The sequence below is a fragment of the Schistocerca gregaria genome, chromosome 4 (assembly GCF_023897955.1).
Source record: "Schistocerca gregaria isolate iqSchGreg1 chromosome 4, iqSchGreg1.2, whole genome shotgun sequence".
In the NCBI taxonomy this organism is placed as follows: Eukaryota; Metazoa; Arthropoda; class Insecta; order Orthoptera; family Acrididae; genus Schistocerca; species Schistocerca gregaria.
Window position 1 is genome coordinate 615,672,445 of NC_064923.1, and position 16,771 is coordinate 615,689,215.

Below are 16,771 nucleotides of genomic sequence, written 5' to 3' on the forward strand. Positions count from 1 at the left end.
CTAGACAGAGGTGAGGTGAACCCATCTATGAGCTCATCAGCAGCTGGAAGATACTTGGGCATCACTCGCACCCCCATGGGAGTGTATTCCATCAGCATCATAAATGACACAAGGCTTTCCTAACATAACTTTGGTATTTATCACATTCCTTTGGCTATCAGAGGTTAATGGACCAGCTAGTTTACTTTAAAACTGTGCTAATTACAATTAATAGTGATTTCAGATTTCATTAACATTGTTCATATGTAAACATATTCATGATTTCTGACTTCCTGATGAAGTAGCTGAGAAAGATATGTAAATAACTGTAGTATTTATGCAGTTAATATTTGAAACATATTAGCAACATTTGCCCTTATTTAGTTTCATAGTAATTAGCTTCTTTAATTAAAATATCCCCTATTTTGGCAAACTAGACAGCATAATTCAATAGCAATTGTTTTCACATTAAAACAAATATCCCTCCACTACTCAGTTACTCAGGAACATAAATCTTTAATTGTACCATAAACCGGATGTACTTTGACTGCCGTGGTTACTCTGACCACTCAAACATGAAAAGTTTTACATCTCTCTGCTGGCTCTCAGTTGCGTCTTTTGTGAATACTCTTTGGTGGAAAAGTTTCATCAGTATACACTAGATGTTGCACATGTAGTGCTGATTTTCTTATGCAGTAGTTGGCAAACATGTTGAGACTTGAAGTTGTTCACAAAAAAGTGTGTTTCTAGTTAGCTGAGCAAAATCCACCACATCTCATAACAACAAAGCCATCAGTGTTTTAAACCATATCAGGAATGTTGCTCGATTAATTCTCATAACAGACTGCTGATTATTATTATTATTATTATTATTATTATTATTATTATTATTTCATATGTATACATTGAGCAGTATATTCCTTTTTCTAAGGTCAAGTGTATGAAGTCTCTGTTCCAGGGTTACTTTGACTGCTGGTCAGTGTTACTCCAGAATTAAGATACGCTATTGTCATTGTGTTCTTATGCTTCTATTGTTCTCCTACACAGGTACAATGTGCTGAGAAGTCATAGAAAGGTGCCTGGTGCAAGACAGTATAACACTTATAGTGAAGAAGACATGCAGACTGCATTAGACAAAATTAAAAGTGAAACAATTTCAATGAATGCAGCATCAGAGAAATACAGTATTGCAAAAGAAACACACTATAATAAGAAGCATTCAAAACATGAACATAAATGTGGAAGACCAAGTGTATTTACAAATGAAGAAGAAGAAACATTTCTTCATTATGCTTTGACATTTAGCAAATAGGGTTTTCCTTTTGATGTGCAAGACTTCCGATATTTGGGAAAGCTGTATTTAGAAACAAGAGGAAAAAAAGTATCTGAATTTGGTCCAACCAATACGCCTGGTGTTGAAGGGGCATGCAGTTTTATGAAGTGTCATAAGGATCTCTTATCCCATCAGTAACGCCAAAACTTGAAGACCTCAAAGGCAGAAATTACTGCAAGTTCACTTCAAGAGTGTTTTGATCATCTGAAAGTCTCATTAACAGTTAGAAATTCCAGTGATACAATACCACCTTGCAGAATCTTCAGTTATGATGAGACAAACTTATGTGACAATCCAGGAGTGAAGAAATGTCTTTCTAAGTGTGGATTTAGGTTTAATTTGGATGAACTTGAGGGTATTATGCTGAACTAATTTTGGGGCTATATGTGTAGTACTCCATCCTGGTAACTTTCACTATTTTTATAATTTTGATGATGGATCACACTGTTTCATTTATGTAGCTCACTATGTTTTCTGTAAATAAAATAGAAAGAAACTTCCACATGGGAAAAATATATTAAAAACAAAGATTCCAAGACTTACCAAGCGGGAAAGCGCCGGCAGACAGGCACATGAACAAAACACACAAACACACACACAGAATTACTAGCTTTCGCAACCGATGGTTGCTTCTTCAGGAAGGAGAAGGAAAGACGAAAGGATGTGGGTTTTAACGGAGAGGGTAAGGAGTCATTCCAATCCCGGGAGCGGAAAGACTTCCCTTAGCGGAAAAAAAGGACAGGTGTACACTCACACACACACACACACACACACACACACACACACACACACACACACACACACACACACATATCCATCCGCACATACACAGACACATATGTCTGCTTGTGTCTGTGTATGTGCGGATGGATATGTGTGTGTGTGTGTGTGTATGTGTATGTGTGTGTGTGTGTGTGTGTGTGTGTGTGTGTGTGTGTGTGTGTGTGTGTGTGCGAGTGTACACCTGTCCTTTTTTTCCCCTAAGGGAATTCTTTCTGCTCCCGGGATTGGAATGACTCCTTACTCTCTCCGTTAAAACCCACATCCTTTCGTCTTTCCTTCTCCTTCCTGAAGAAGCAACCATCGGTTGCGAAAGCTAGTAATTCTGTGTGTGTGTTTGTGTGTTTTGTTCATGTGCCTGTCTGCCGGCGCTTTCCCGCTTGGTAAGTCTTGGAATCTTTGTTTTTAATATATCACTATGTTTTCTCTTTTATACAGCTTAATGAAGCACTTTAGATAAATTTAGACCAATGTATTTATTTATGGGTGCTCAATGTTTCACTGTGTTGTTGAAATATTGACCTCAGGTGGAATTGTAGTTGATAGTTCCCATAACTACCTCTGTATTTTATAAAATGTGTTGTGCTGATTACTGTGTAATCCTTTCATACATGCCCCCAAATTGAGAAACTTAAACATCACATCAGTTAAAAAAAAGTCATGATAATCACATTTGAATCTGAAAATCGGTCAAGGTATGCCCGGTTTACAGTAACTTTAGTTTTGAGTATTGTCCGCTTATAAAAGAGGCAACATGGAAATAATTTAGATCAGTCTCTGGAAGGTTATGATACAGGCAAGATCTGTACCCAGAATCACTGAACAGTGTACCACAGACAAGTTAGTACAGATTAAAAGTCATAAAATGTGCCAAGTTTTATTTACATTTCACATTTGTGAGATCACTCTTTAATTTAGTGACTGTTTTAAATAATTAAATGGACAGTGAATGTGTAATTATTATTATGGATTGTGCCAAACTTCAGTAGTGTCCACTGTGACAACAGCATCAGACTGTGAACTGTGTTAATTATTTGTTTCCTGCACATGGACTGTTGTGTTGTCTCAGTGTTAGGTTACTGCATTTGAACAGTTACATTATAGATCATCAATGTAACATGTGGCTAGCTCATTATCTGTACATAAATTGAGTAGATGAGACTTGATCTGGCCTAAATAATAGTTCTTTCAACATCTGAGTGCAATTAGAGTGTTTGAATTAGAAATCTGAATTAGAATATATCACTAAAAATAGCCTACTTCCAACAGACACTTTTCAGCCAGATCAGAAGGTAGTGCAGTTACCAACGGCACATTCGCACAGGTGAATATGGTTGTGTTCCATTTAGTACCTCATGTTTTCAGAGCACTTTACAGAGATAATATTGTGCTCAATAACTTATGTAAGAGTGCAGTGAACTTTTGAACTATTCGCAGCAGAAGTAACGAAATGACTGTTAAACAATATAAAACGTTTATGAGTGGCATTAACTAACTGAAATTACATGCGGACTGAAGACAGGACAATGCACATATGAACTTTTAAAAAGAGTGGAATTCTGATTGAATTTACAATTAGAAGCAGGTGCTATTATGAAAGAAAAGTTTGACTTGTGAGAAATGCAGAACGGTCTGATGTCATCAACATCGACTCCATCTTGGACAGCAGCCTGTTGACACGTGAGACGTGAGTTCATGATCAATTGGTGACTTCAGCTGACAGCACATCATGCATCATAACAGATGAATGGATGTAAATATTGTGAACAACGTTGATGGGCTGCAGTAGGCACAACTAGTGCTGGAAATTATCAAGGTGAAAAAGTTTTTAGCATCGAGTCACTGTTAGTTGTTCACAAAAATGAGTAACCTAAAAGTAAAGGACAGCATATTAGAGGTTAGAAGGCGAGAAGTGTCAGTAAATAAGGACATAAAAGTACTATTTTTGAAGTTTATGAAACAACAGGAAAAGAATTTTAAAGAACTGAGGAAGGACATGAATTCAAAAACAGACTGACTTCATAGTGCATTAGAAGTATCCTAAGAGGGTCTTCTGACAGTTTGGAATCAGAACTGAACAGAAGTATTGGAAGAGTGAGCAATGACATAGATCCACTGCTAAATTGTTTGAGGGAGAGAAATAAAAATGTAACAGAAAATTAGGATCTGAAATTTAAATCTTTTGGTGATAGATTATTAAATTGACATGCAACTAAAAACAAATGCAGTAAGTGAATGAACGTTGATTTTTCTCAGTCTCAGTTAACTGATGTAGTATAAACTTGTTCTTTTGATTATTATAATGAAATTATTTTTGATACAAAACAGGTAAATACCTTTGACATTGACAAGATAGAACTACTTAAAGAGAATGTTGGTGTAAATAATGGTACATTCAGTGCTGTTGAAACAGAATGTGCACTGATGTTAAATGAAAGGGTTGACAAAATTGTTATTGATGTTGTTGATACAGGGGTAGTGCACACTGATGTTGACATAAGTAAGTAAATGATGATAATGATGAATTGATTGCAATTGCAGTGCAAGTAAATAATGTTAGTATTTATGATCTGGGGATCAATCAGAAAACTGTTGATGTAAATATTGATGTTCCTGATTTGAAAAGGAAATGTGTACAGGGAGTAAATGGGTATGTTGATAATGTTAAGAATCTTGTTGACAAAGAATGCAAAGCCTTGCTAATTAGTAATAAGCTAAGTGAAATGCAATTGGTAAATGTTAATGGATGGAATATTGTGCTGAAGTGTGAACTAACTGAGAGAGGGAAGTCATCAAATGAAAGATACCTCTTCTCAAATTAGCAGTGGTAGATTTGTACAGAGCATTAGAGAAAGGCAAAGAAGTGAACAGTTTACAAAGAATAGTGTTTTGTGAAAAAGTATAAAAAGTTATTTTCCATTTAAATCTGCAAAACATAATTTTCAGTGCTGAGGTTCCATAAATAAATTTCAAAGAACAATTTTCAGAGTAGGTTTACAAGCAAAAATCCGTAGTAATAAGAATAAGGAACTAATTTTCATTGCAAATGCAATGACAAATAATATCAAATACAAATGTCAAAGAAACAAATTTCAATGTAAAAGTGATGGGCAATACATTTATGTATGTTGGAGGGCAAATGTTCAAAGAATCTGTTGTATTTTGCAGTGGTCTGGTAGATGTCCTGGAAGACAGATGTTGGTCTGAAGTCAATAGTGCAAAATTAGGTGGAGGAGCTGGGGAATCAAATTAATAGTCAATGACAAGAAGCAAATAGAGGATTCAATGCACTGTATCTGGTCAGTAGTTTGTAAGTTGATAAGTAATTGGCTTCAAGTTTTGTATGATCTTTAGTGTGATAATATGTTTCAGTAGAGTTTCTTCTGTGCTAATAATTTATATTGAATTAATGATTATAAGAGGATGGAAGCAAGGACAGAATACAATGCATATATGATACTTGGCACAATTTATAGGGTACAATCTTTATGTTAGTTTTGAAGGCCATAACGAGAATAATTTTGTTTGAGCACTAATAAATTTTTTTCAGCAAAAGGTGGTTGTTGTTGTCGTTGTGGTCTTCCGTCCTGAGACTGGTTTGATGAAGCTCTACATTTTACCCTATCCTGTGCAAGCTTCTTCATCTCCCAGTACTTACTGCAACCTACATCCTTCTGAATCTGCTTAGTGTATTCATCTCTTGGTCTCCCTCTATGATTTTTGCCCTCCACACTGCCCTGTAAATGCTAAATGTGTCATCCCTTGATGCCTCAGAACATGTCCTACTAACCGGTCTCTTCTTTTTGTCAAGTTGTGCCACAAACTCCTTTTCTCCCCAATTCTATTCAATACTTCATCATTAGTTTTGTGATCTACTCATCTGATCTTCAGCATTCTTCTGTAGCACCACATTTCAAAAGCTTCTATTCTCTTCTTGTCCAAACTATTTATTGTCCATGTTTCACTTCCATACATAGCTACACTCCATACAAATACTTTCAGAAATGACTTCCTCACACTTAAATCTATACTCGATATTAATAAATTTCTCTTCTTCAGAAATGCTTTCCTTGCCATTGCCAGTCTACAGTTTATATCTTCTCTACTTTGACCATCATCAGTTATTTTGCTCCCAAATAGCAAAACTCCTTTACTACTTTAAGTGTCTCATTTTCTAATCTAATTCCCTCAGCATCACCCGAGTTAATTCAACTACATTCCATTATCCTCGTTTTGCTTTTGTCGATGTTCACCTTATATCCTCCTTTCAAGACACTGTCCATTCTGTTCAACTGCTCTTCCAAGTCCTTTGCTGTCTCTGATAGAATTACAATGTCATCGGCGAACCTCAAAGTTTTTATTTTTTCTCCATGGATTTTAATACCTACTCCAAATTTTTCTTTTATTTCCTTTACTGCTTGCTCAGGATACAGATTGAATAACATTGGGGAGAGGCTACAACCCTGTCTCACTCCCTTCCCAACCACTGCTTCCCTTTCACGCCCCTCGACTCTTATAACTGCCATCTGGTTTCTGTACAAATTGTAAATAGCTTTCGTTCCCTGTATTTTACCCCTGCCACCTTCAGAATTTGAAAGAGAGTATTCCAGTCAACATTGTCAAAAGCTTTCTCTAAGTCTACAAATGCTAGAAACATAGGTTTGCCTTTCCTGAATCCTTCTTCTAAGATAAGTCGTTAGGTCAGTATTGCCTCATGTGTTCCAATATTTCTACGGAATCCAAACTGATCTTCCCCGAGGTTGGCTTCTACTAGTTTTTCCATTCATCTGCAAAGAATTTGTGTTAATATTTTGCAGCTGTGGCTTATTAAACTGATAGTTCGGTCATTTTCACATCAGTCAACACCTGCTTTCTTTGGAATTGGAACTATTATATTCTTCTTGAAGTCTGGGGGTATTTTGCCTGTCTCATACATCTTGCTAACCACATGGTAGGGTTTTCCCAGGACTGGCTCTCCCAAGGTCATCAGTAGTTCTAATGGAATGTTGTCTACTCCCGGGGCCTTGTTTCGACTCAGGTCTTTCAGTGCTCTATCAAACTCTTCACGCTATCGACAGGGGATCTCATGTTGATTCCGTATTTCTAGATTTCTGGAAAGCTTTTGACACTGTTCCTCACAAGCGACTTCTAATCAGGCTGCGGGCCCATGGGGTATCATCTCAGTTGTGCAACTGGATTCATGATTTCCTGTCAGGAACGTTGCAGTTCATAGTAATAGACGACAAATCATCGAGTAAAGCTGAAGGGATATCAGGTGTTCCCCAGGGAAGCGTCCTGGGACCTCTGTTGTTCCTGATCTATATAAATGACCTGGGTGACAATCTGAGCAGTTCTCTTAGGTTATTCGCAGATGATGCTATAATTTACCATCTAGTAAGGTCACCCGAAGACCAGTATCAGTTGCAAAGCGATTTAGAAAAGATTGCTGTATGGTGTGGCAGGTGGCAGTTGACGCTAAATAACGAAAAGTGTGAGGTGATCCACATGAGTTCCAAAAGAAATCCGTTGGAATTTGATTACTCGATAAATAGTACAATTCTCAAAGCAACTAAGTACCTGGGTGTTAAAATTACAAACAACTTTAGTTGGAAAGACCACATAGATAATACTATGGGGAAGGCGAGCCAGAGGTTGCGTTTCATTGGCAGGACAGTTAGAAGATGCAACAAATCCAGTAAAGAGACAGCTTACACTACACTCGTTCATCCTCTGTTAGAATATTGCTGCGTGGTGTGGAATCCTTACCAGGTGGGATTGATGGAGGACATCGAAAGGGTGCAATAAAGGGCAGCTCGTTTTGTATTATCACATAATAGGCGAGAGAGTGTGGCAGATATGATACGCGATTACTCATTAAATCAAAGACTTTTTCGTCGCGGCGAGATCTATTTACAAAATTTCAGTCACCAACTTTCTCTTCTGAATGCGAAAATATTTTGATGATCATCTAAATAAAATAAGAGAAATCAGAGCTTGAACAGAAATGTTTAGGTGCTTGTTTTTCCCGCGTGCTGTTCGAGAGTGGAATGGTAGAGAGATAGTATGATTGTGGTTTGATGAACCCTCTGCCAAGCACTTAAATGTGAATTGCAGAGTAATCATGTAGATGTAGATCTCCCATTTCATCTTCATCTACATCCTCTTCCATTCCCATAATATTGTACTCAAGTACATTGTCCTCCAGTATCTATCTTACCCATAGTGAGATAAGCCTCTACATCCTTACATTTGTCCTCTAGCCATCCCTGCTTAGCCATTTTGCACTTCCTGTCAATCTCATTTTTGAGACGTCTGTTTTCCTTTTTGCCTGCTTCATTTACTGAATTTTTATATTTTCTCCTTTCATCAATAAATTCAATATATCTTCTGTTACACAAGGACTTGTACTAGCCCTCGTCTTTTTACCTACTTGATCCTCTGCTGCTTTCACTACTTCATCCCTCAGAGCTACCCACTCTTCTTCTACTGTACTTCTTTCCCCCATTCCTGTGAATTGTTCCCTTATGCTCTCCCTGAAAACCTGTACAACCTCTGGTTTAGTCAGTTTATCCAGGTCCTATCTCCTTAAATTCCCACCTTTTTGCAGTTTCTTCAGTTTTAATCTACAGGCCGTAACCAATATATTTTGGTCAGTGTATACATCTGCCCCTGGAAATGTCCTACAATTTAAAACCTGGTTCCCAAATCTCTGTCTTACCATTATATAATCTATCTGATACCTTTTAGTATCTCCAGGGTTCTTCCATGTATACAACCTTCTGTCATGATTCTTAATCCAATTGTTAGCTATGATTGAGTTGTGCTCTGTGCAAAATTCTACCAGGCAGCTTCCTCTTTCATTTCTTAGCCCTAATCCATATTCACCTACTACGTTTCCTTCTCACCCTTTTCCTACACTCGAATTCCAGTCACCCATGACTATTAAATTTTTGTCTCCTTTCACTATCTGATTAATTTCTTTTATTTCATCATACATTTCTTCAATTTCTTCGTCATCTGCAGAGCTAGTTGGCATATAAACTTGTACTGTTGTAGTAGGTGTGGTCTTTGTATCTATCATTTTAATCTACAGTTCATAACCGATAGATTGTGGTCAGAGTCCACATCTTATAGTAATTTTGTTGTAAATTACTGACGTATTCAGAAGAATGTGTCTTGTGTATTGTACAAATAACTTTAATCATTACTGTTGCTTTGTACATGAGCAGTGTACCATTCGATGTTGAATAAAGCTATTATTATTATTATTATTATTATTATTATTATTAGTTCTTTCCTTTCTCAGACATTATGTCTGCTTAAAAATGGAAAGTGACGCGGACCGTGATCAAGCATGACTTCCTTTTAACTGTACGGTATATGTTACCATTTAGGAACTTTCAGGTAATTGAACATGTATCAATAATTACAGATTTCTGTAGTTGTATATACAAGTTTGGATGTAGCTGTATTGCGTTGATGTACTGGTGGATATTGTGTGGTATGACTCCTGTAGTTGATAGTATAATTGGTATGATGTCAACTTTATCCTGATGCCACATGTCTTTGACTTCCTCAGCGAGTTGGATGTATTTTCAATTTTTTCTCCTGTTTTCTTCTGTATATTTGTTGTATTTGGTATGGGTATTTCGATTAGTTGTGTTAATTTCTTCTTTTTATTGGTGAGTATGATGTCAGGTTTGTTATGTGGTGTTGTTTTATCTCTTACAATGGTTCTGTTCCAGTATAATTTGTATTCATCATTCTCCAGTACATTTTGTGGTGCATACTTGTCTGTGGGAATGTGTTGTTTTGGTAGTTTATGTTGTATGGCAAGTTGTTGATGTATTATTTTTGCTACATTGTCATGTCTTCTGGGGTATTCTGTATTTGTTAGTATTGTATATCCGCTTGTGATGTGATCTACTGTTTCTATTTGTTGTTTGCAAAGTTTGCATTTATCTGTTGTGGTATTGGGATCTTTAATAATATGCTTGCTTTAATACCTGGTGTTTATTGTTTGATCTTTTATTGCAGTCATGAATCCTTCCGTCTCACTGTATATATTGCCTTTTCTTAGCCATATGTTGGATCAATGTGTGGCTGTGTTAGATGATACGGGTGCTTGCCATGTAGTGTTTTCTTTTTCCAATTTACTTTCTTCGTATCTGTTGATGTTATGTGATCTAAAGGGTTGTAGAAGTGGTCATTGTAATGGTGTAGCTGATGTACTTATATGAATGATTGCTTTGTGTATTTTGCTAGTTTCTGCTCGTTCTAGAAAAAAATTTTCTTTTATTGTCTACCTGTCCATAATGTAGATAGGCACAATAAATAAAACACACAAACACACACACAGAATTTCGAGCTTTCGCAACCGGCGGCTGCTATGTCAGGAAAGAGGGAAGGAAAAGGAAAGATGAAAGGATGTGGGTTTTAATGGAGAGGGGTGTGCGTGTGCGCGTGCGCACGAGTATATACTTTTCCTTTTTTTCTATGGATCGGAGCGTGGAATGTCAGATCCCTTAATCGGGCAGGTAGGTTAGAAAATTTAAAAAGGGAAATGGATAGGGTAATGTTAGATATAATGGGAGTTAGTGAAGTTCGGTGGCGGAAGGAACAAGACTTCTGGTCAGGTGACTACAGGGTTATAAACACAAAATCAAATAGGGGTAATGCAGGAGTAGGTTTAATAATGAATAGGAAAATAGGAATGCGGGTAAGCTACTACAAACAGCATAGTGAACGCATTATCGTGGCCAAGATAGATACAAAGCCCACACCTACTACAGTAGTACAAGTTTATATGCCAACTAGCTCTGCAGATGACGAAGAAATTGAAGAAATGTATGATGAAATAAAAGAAATTAATCAGATAGTGAAAGGAGACAAAAATTTAATAGTCATGGGTGACTGGAATTCGAGTGTAGGAAAAGGGAGAGAAGGAAACGTAGTAGGTGAATATGGATTGGGGCTAAGAAATGAAAGAGGAAGCCGCCTGGTAGAATTTTGCACAGAGCACAACTTAATCATAGGTAACACTTGGTTTAAGAATCATGACAGAAGGTTGTATACATGGAAGAACCATGGAGATACTAAAAGGTATCAGATAGATTATATAATGGTAAGACAGAGATTTGGGAACCAGGTTTTAAATTGTAAGACATTTCCAGGGGCAGATGTTGACACTGACCAAAATATATTGGTTACGGCCTGTAGATTAAAACTGAAGAAAATGCAAAAAGGTGGGAATTAAGGAGATGGGACCTGGATAAACTGACTAAACCAGAGGTTGTACAGAGTTTCAGGGAGAGCATAAGGGAACAATTGACAGAAATGGGGGAAAGAAATACAGTAGAAGAAGAAGGGTAGCTTTGAGGGATGAAGTAGTGAAGGCAGCAGAGGAACAAGTAGGTAAAAAGACGGGGGCTAGTAGAAATCCTTGGGTACAGAAGAAATATTGAATTTAATTGATGAAAGGAGAAAATATAAAAATGCAGTAAATGAAGCAGGCAGAAATGAATACAAACGTCTCAAAAATGAGAGCGACAGGAAATGCAAATTGGCTAAGCAGAGATGGCTAGAGGAGAAATGTAAGGATGTAGAGGCTTATCTCACTAGGGGTAAGATAGTTTTGCCTACAGGAAAATGAAAGAGACCTTTGGAGAAAAGATAACCACTTGTATGAACATCAATAGCTCAGATGGAAACCCAGTTCTAAGCAAAGAAGGGAAAGCAGAAAGGTGGATGGAGTATATAGAGTGTTTATACAAGGGCGATGTACTTGAGGACAATATTATGGAAATGGAAGAGGATGTAGATGAAGATGAAATGGGAGATACGATACTGTGTTAAGAATTTGACAGAGCACTGAAAGACCTGAGTCGAAACAATGCCCCCGGAGTAGACAACATTCCATTGGAACTACTGACAGCCTTGGGAGAGCCAGTCCTGACAAAACTCTACCATTTGGTGAGCAAGATGTATGAAACAGGCAAAATACCCTCAGACTTCAAGAAGAATATAATAATTCCAATCCCAAAGAAAGCAAGTGTTGACAGATGTGAAAATTACCGAACCATCAGTTCAGTAAGCCACAGCTGCAACATACTAACACAAATTCTTTACAGATGAATGGAAAAACTAGTAGAAGCCAACCTCGGGGAAGATCAGTTTGGATTCCATAGAAATACTGGAACACGTGAGGCAATACTGACCTTATGACTTATCTTAGAAGAAAGATTAAGGAAAGGCAAACCTACGTTTCTAGCATTTGTAGACTTAGAGAAAGCTTTTGACAATGTTGACTGGAATACTCTCTTTCAATTTCTAAAGGTGGCAGGGGTAAAATACAGGGAGCGAAAGGCTATTTACAATTTGTACAGAAACCAGATGGCAATTATAAGAGTTGAGGGGCATGAAAGGGAAGCAGTGGTTGGGAAGGGAGTAAGACAGCGTTTTAGCCTATCCCCAATGTTATTCAATCTGTATATTCAGCAAGAGGTAAAGGAAACAAAAGAAAATTTCAGAGTAGGTATTAAGTCCATGGAGAAGAAATAAAAACTTTGAGGTTCGCCGATGACATTGTAATTCTGTCAGAGACAGCAAAGGACTTGGAAGAGCAGTTGAATGGAATGGACAGTGTCTTGAAAGGAGGATATAAGATGAACATCAACAACAGCAAAATGAGGATAATGGAATGTAGTTGAATTAACTCGGGTGATGCTGAGGGAATTAGATCAGGAAATGAGGCACTTAAAGTAGTAAAGGAGTTTTGCTATTTGGGGAGCAAAATAACTGATGATGGTCGAAGTAGAGAGGATATAAAATGTAGACTGGCAATGGCAAGGAAAGCGTTTCTGAAGAAGAGAAATTTGTTAACATCGAGTATAGATTTAAGCGTCAGGAAGTCGTTTCTGAAAGTATTTGTATGGAGTGTAGCCATGTATGGAAGTGAAACATGGACGATAAATAGTTTGGACAAGAAGAGAATAGAAGTTTCGAAATGTGGTGCTACAGAAGAATGCTGAAGATTAGATGGGTAGATCACATAAGTAATGAGGAAGTATTGAATAGGATTGGGGAGAAGAGAATTTTGTGTCACAACTTGACCAGAAGAAGGGATCGGTTGGTAGGACATGTTCTAAGGCATCAAGGGATCACCAATTTGGTATTGGAGGGCAGCGTGAAGGGTAAAAATCGTAGAGGGAGACCAAGAGATGAATACACTAAGCAGATTCAGAAGGATGTAGGTTGCAGTAGGTACTGTGAGATGAAGAAGCTTGCACAGGATAGAGTATCATGGAGAGCTGCACCAAACCTGTCTCAGGACTGAAGACCACAACAACAAGAATGTAACAAGAGTAAAGTTTGCATATAATAATAGGCTGTTTTACTGTGGAGCGTAGTTCTGTAGAGGTATTTTGTGCTAAGCAAATTTATTTATTGTTAAAATGAAATAATGACATAGTGATGTAATAATGAAAAGAATATGAAATATAGATATAACGATGCAGCAACAAAGTAATGAAATCATAATGAGAAATGTGGGTTTTAATGGTTAAGAGCCTGTATTTGCAGCAGGGTAATTACTGAGAATGCACTCCTGTAGATAATGAGGTTTGAACTGAAAGGTTATGATGGAACTAAATAGACATGAATGAGTACTGTAGAGCTAACTGTATACAGGTTAGGCAACATTTTAAACTGTTTGCATGTGTAATTCCTGATGTTGAAAATGGTAAGTTGACTGAAAGAGTAATATTTTAATACAATACTAGTTACAAATTTGGTTTCACATGCTACTGGAATTTGTTTGTATTCTGTAAAATAATTGACATAAGGTAATGATGATGTGAAGGAGAAAATGTTATTGCTAATTAATTAATAGCAGTAACTCAAAAGTAATGTGAATATTCTGACAAGAGTGGATAATTCAGTAACGTCTCAGGCAATTTCACGAGGATTTAATTTTTGGGTTTAGTGAACGTAGCAATATAATTTGAGTCAAAAAACATAAGTATTTGAAACAGGTTGCATCCCCTTAATATAACTAGTAATTCTGTAATGGTGTTATGATCATGGTTTTGTTCTCTTTGCAATATGTAAAATATGTGCTTGGTCATTTGAAAAATAAAATTGGATATTTGACTTGAGTTCAGTGAAATGAGGAAGTGAATGGAGTTGAAATAAAGGAGGAAATGAGACAGATTCCATTCTCTGTGGGTTATTTTAAGTAAACTAGTGTGACAACTTGAGAAATAGGTAGGGAGAGAGAGTGTGTGAACGGAATGAGTGAGTGAATGTGTGTGTGGTGGATATGGTTTTAAAAATGTAACATTTTCATATAGGTTTATTCACGGTATCTATTTGCATGCTAAAGTTGGATGTTTTGTTTTGCTTTCCACGTACAATGATAAAGTATAGCAGACAGCCATCTCCAAGAAAATGGATGAACTTAAGAGGACCTGGACAATGAATTAGACCTGAAAAAGGCGTGGACCAAGCTTCAGCTAATTTGTGATTGAAAAGTTGTGAAGTGACTGGAAGATGGGAAATTCCTTCCTTTTATGTGTTTGCAATGAAGAGTAAAAGAGTTTGTTGTATTTATAATTTGTTTTCTTTTGCTGTGTAACTTCCGTTTTCAGAGACAAACATTTGATAATGAAATGTGTTTTTTGTATGTGGAATATAATTTTGTATTTGAATATGTTGTGAACAGTTTGTATTTCTTTGTATTGTAAGTTTATCACCAGTTTTGATAAAAAGATAATTTTTAATCTAAATGTGTGTTTTTTTGTAAAAAAGTTGTGACTTGTTGTTTAGACAATGGATTATATAGTCAGCTATTTGGCTATATCTCTCTACATAACCCTATGTGGGAGTGATGTAACAAAGCAGGTGGATCCTTTCCATCTGTTACATTTTTCATTATTATAATAATTATTATCATTATCATTAATTTTCAATATGATCATTTACATGGAATGTGCACAGTATCTAAAAATCTCAAATATTGATATAGGGCTTTGCCAACTTAAGTTTCTTGTTTATTACATTCCTGTGGCTATCAGGAGCTAATGACCCAGTTAGTTTACCTACAAAGTGTGCTAATTATAATCATTACTAACTTCAGATGTAAACATGCCTTATTACTGACTCCCTAATAAAGTAGTTCCAAAAGATATGTAAATAACTATCGTATTTATACAGCTAATACTGGTAACATGTTAGCAAGATTTGACCTCATTTAGTTTCATAGTAATTAGCTTCTTTAATTAAAACATTGTTAAAGAAACAGAATCACACATTTTGGCAAATTAGAGAGCATAATTCAATAGCAGTTATTATTGTATCTAAAAGTTCATGATAAAACAAAACTCTCTCCACTATTCAGTTACTCAGAAATGTAACTCTTTAATTGTAATTTCCAAAAACTTAGTACACTACAATAGATCACTTTGATTTTAATTACTGTCAACTTATAAAAGAGGCAGTGTGGAAGCCATTTTAGGTCAGTCTACAGAAAGATTATGATGTGGGCAAGATCTGTGCCCAAAACCACTTGGCAGTGTACCACAGAGAAGTTAGAACAGATTAAAAGTCATAAAATGTGCCAAGTTTTATATAAATTTTGGACTGTGTGACTATTCTTTAGTTTAGTGACTGTTTCAAAAGATCAATTGGGTAATGAATTGTGTAATTGTTATTATCGATTGTGCCAAACTTCAGTAAGGCTCACTGTGACAATATCATCAGGCTGTGAACTGTGTTGTTTCCAAATTATACTTATTGTGCACATAATGTCCATGTTGATATGACTGTTAGGCTTCAAGGACAGTTGTTTAAGAACTTTAATCAGTGACTGTGTTAATTATTTGTTTGCCACACATGGACTATTGTGTCACTTCAGTATTGTAGATATGAAGCTGAAATTTTTACTGTCATTAGCTATTTTCTTTACAAAGCTTTATCTCATTTGTGTATGGCAAAGGTGTAATTTAATTTATAATAATGAATGTAATATTTTGTGACTTGTAGTGACTCAGCTTCTAACGCTTTAGATGACCTGGAGTGTGGTGTGAAATTGGATTGCATGCAAAATTCACATCTCTCTCACATCAGTTGACTTACTTGATCTGCACAGCTAATCTTCTTCTCTGGATCGCCAGCTCCAACGATCTCAAAAACCACCTTCTCTGAAGAATACTGCTGGTTTATGAAATTTAACAGACTCACTCTCTATCTCTCTCTACTCATGAAATAAGTGGATACTTGCAGAATACTTTTAGTTTAGTCTTAATATATTTTAAGTTCCACAAATAACAAATTCATTCCTTCTCGCATAAGTATTTGAATACCTGCAAGTCAAATAACTCATCTTCCGTTAGACTTGATTAAAAACATCTGCAATAGATTTAGTTCTACAACCACATAATATATGAACCTGTCTTGCCTCTAGTGAGTCCCATACGTGAAGTTTAATTAACAATGTTTCAACTGTTATTCTTTTTTCTTGTTACACTAATCAACGATATGAAACACCATAAGATACAATTATTTTTAAAATATCATGTGTTCACGATAGTAGAAGAACAAGGGGTTCTAGAATTTACGTGGAAATTCTCGAATCACTACAAGCTTGTCTGAAGCTGCTGGCTGGTTCATACAAGAACATCT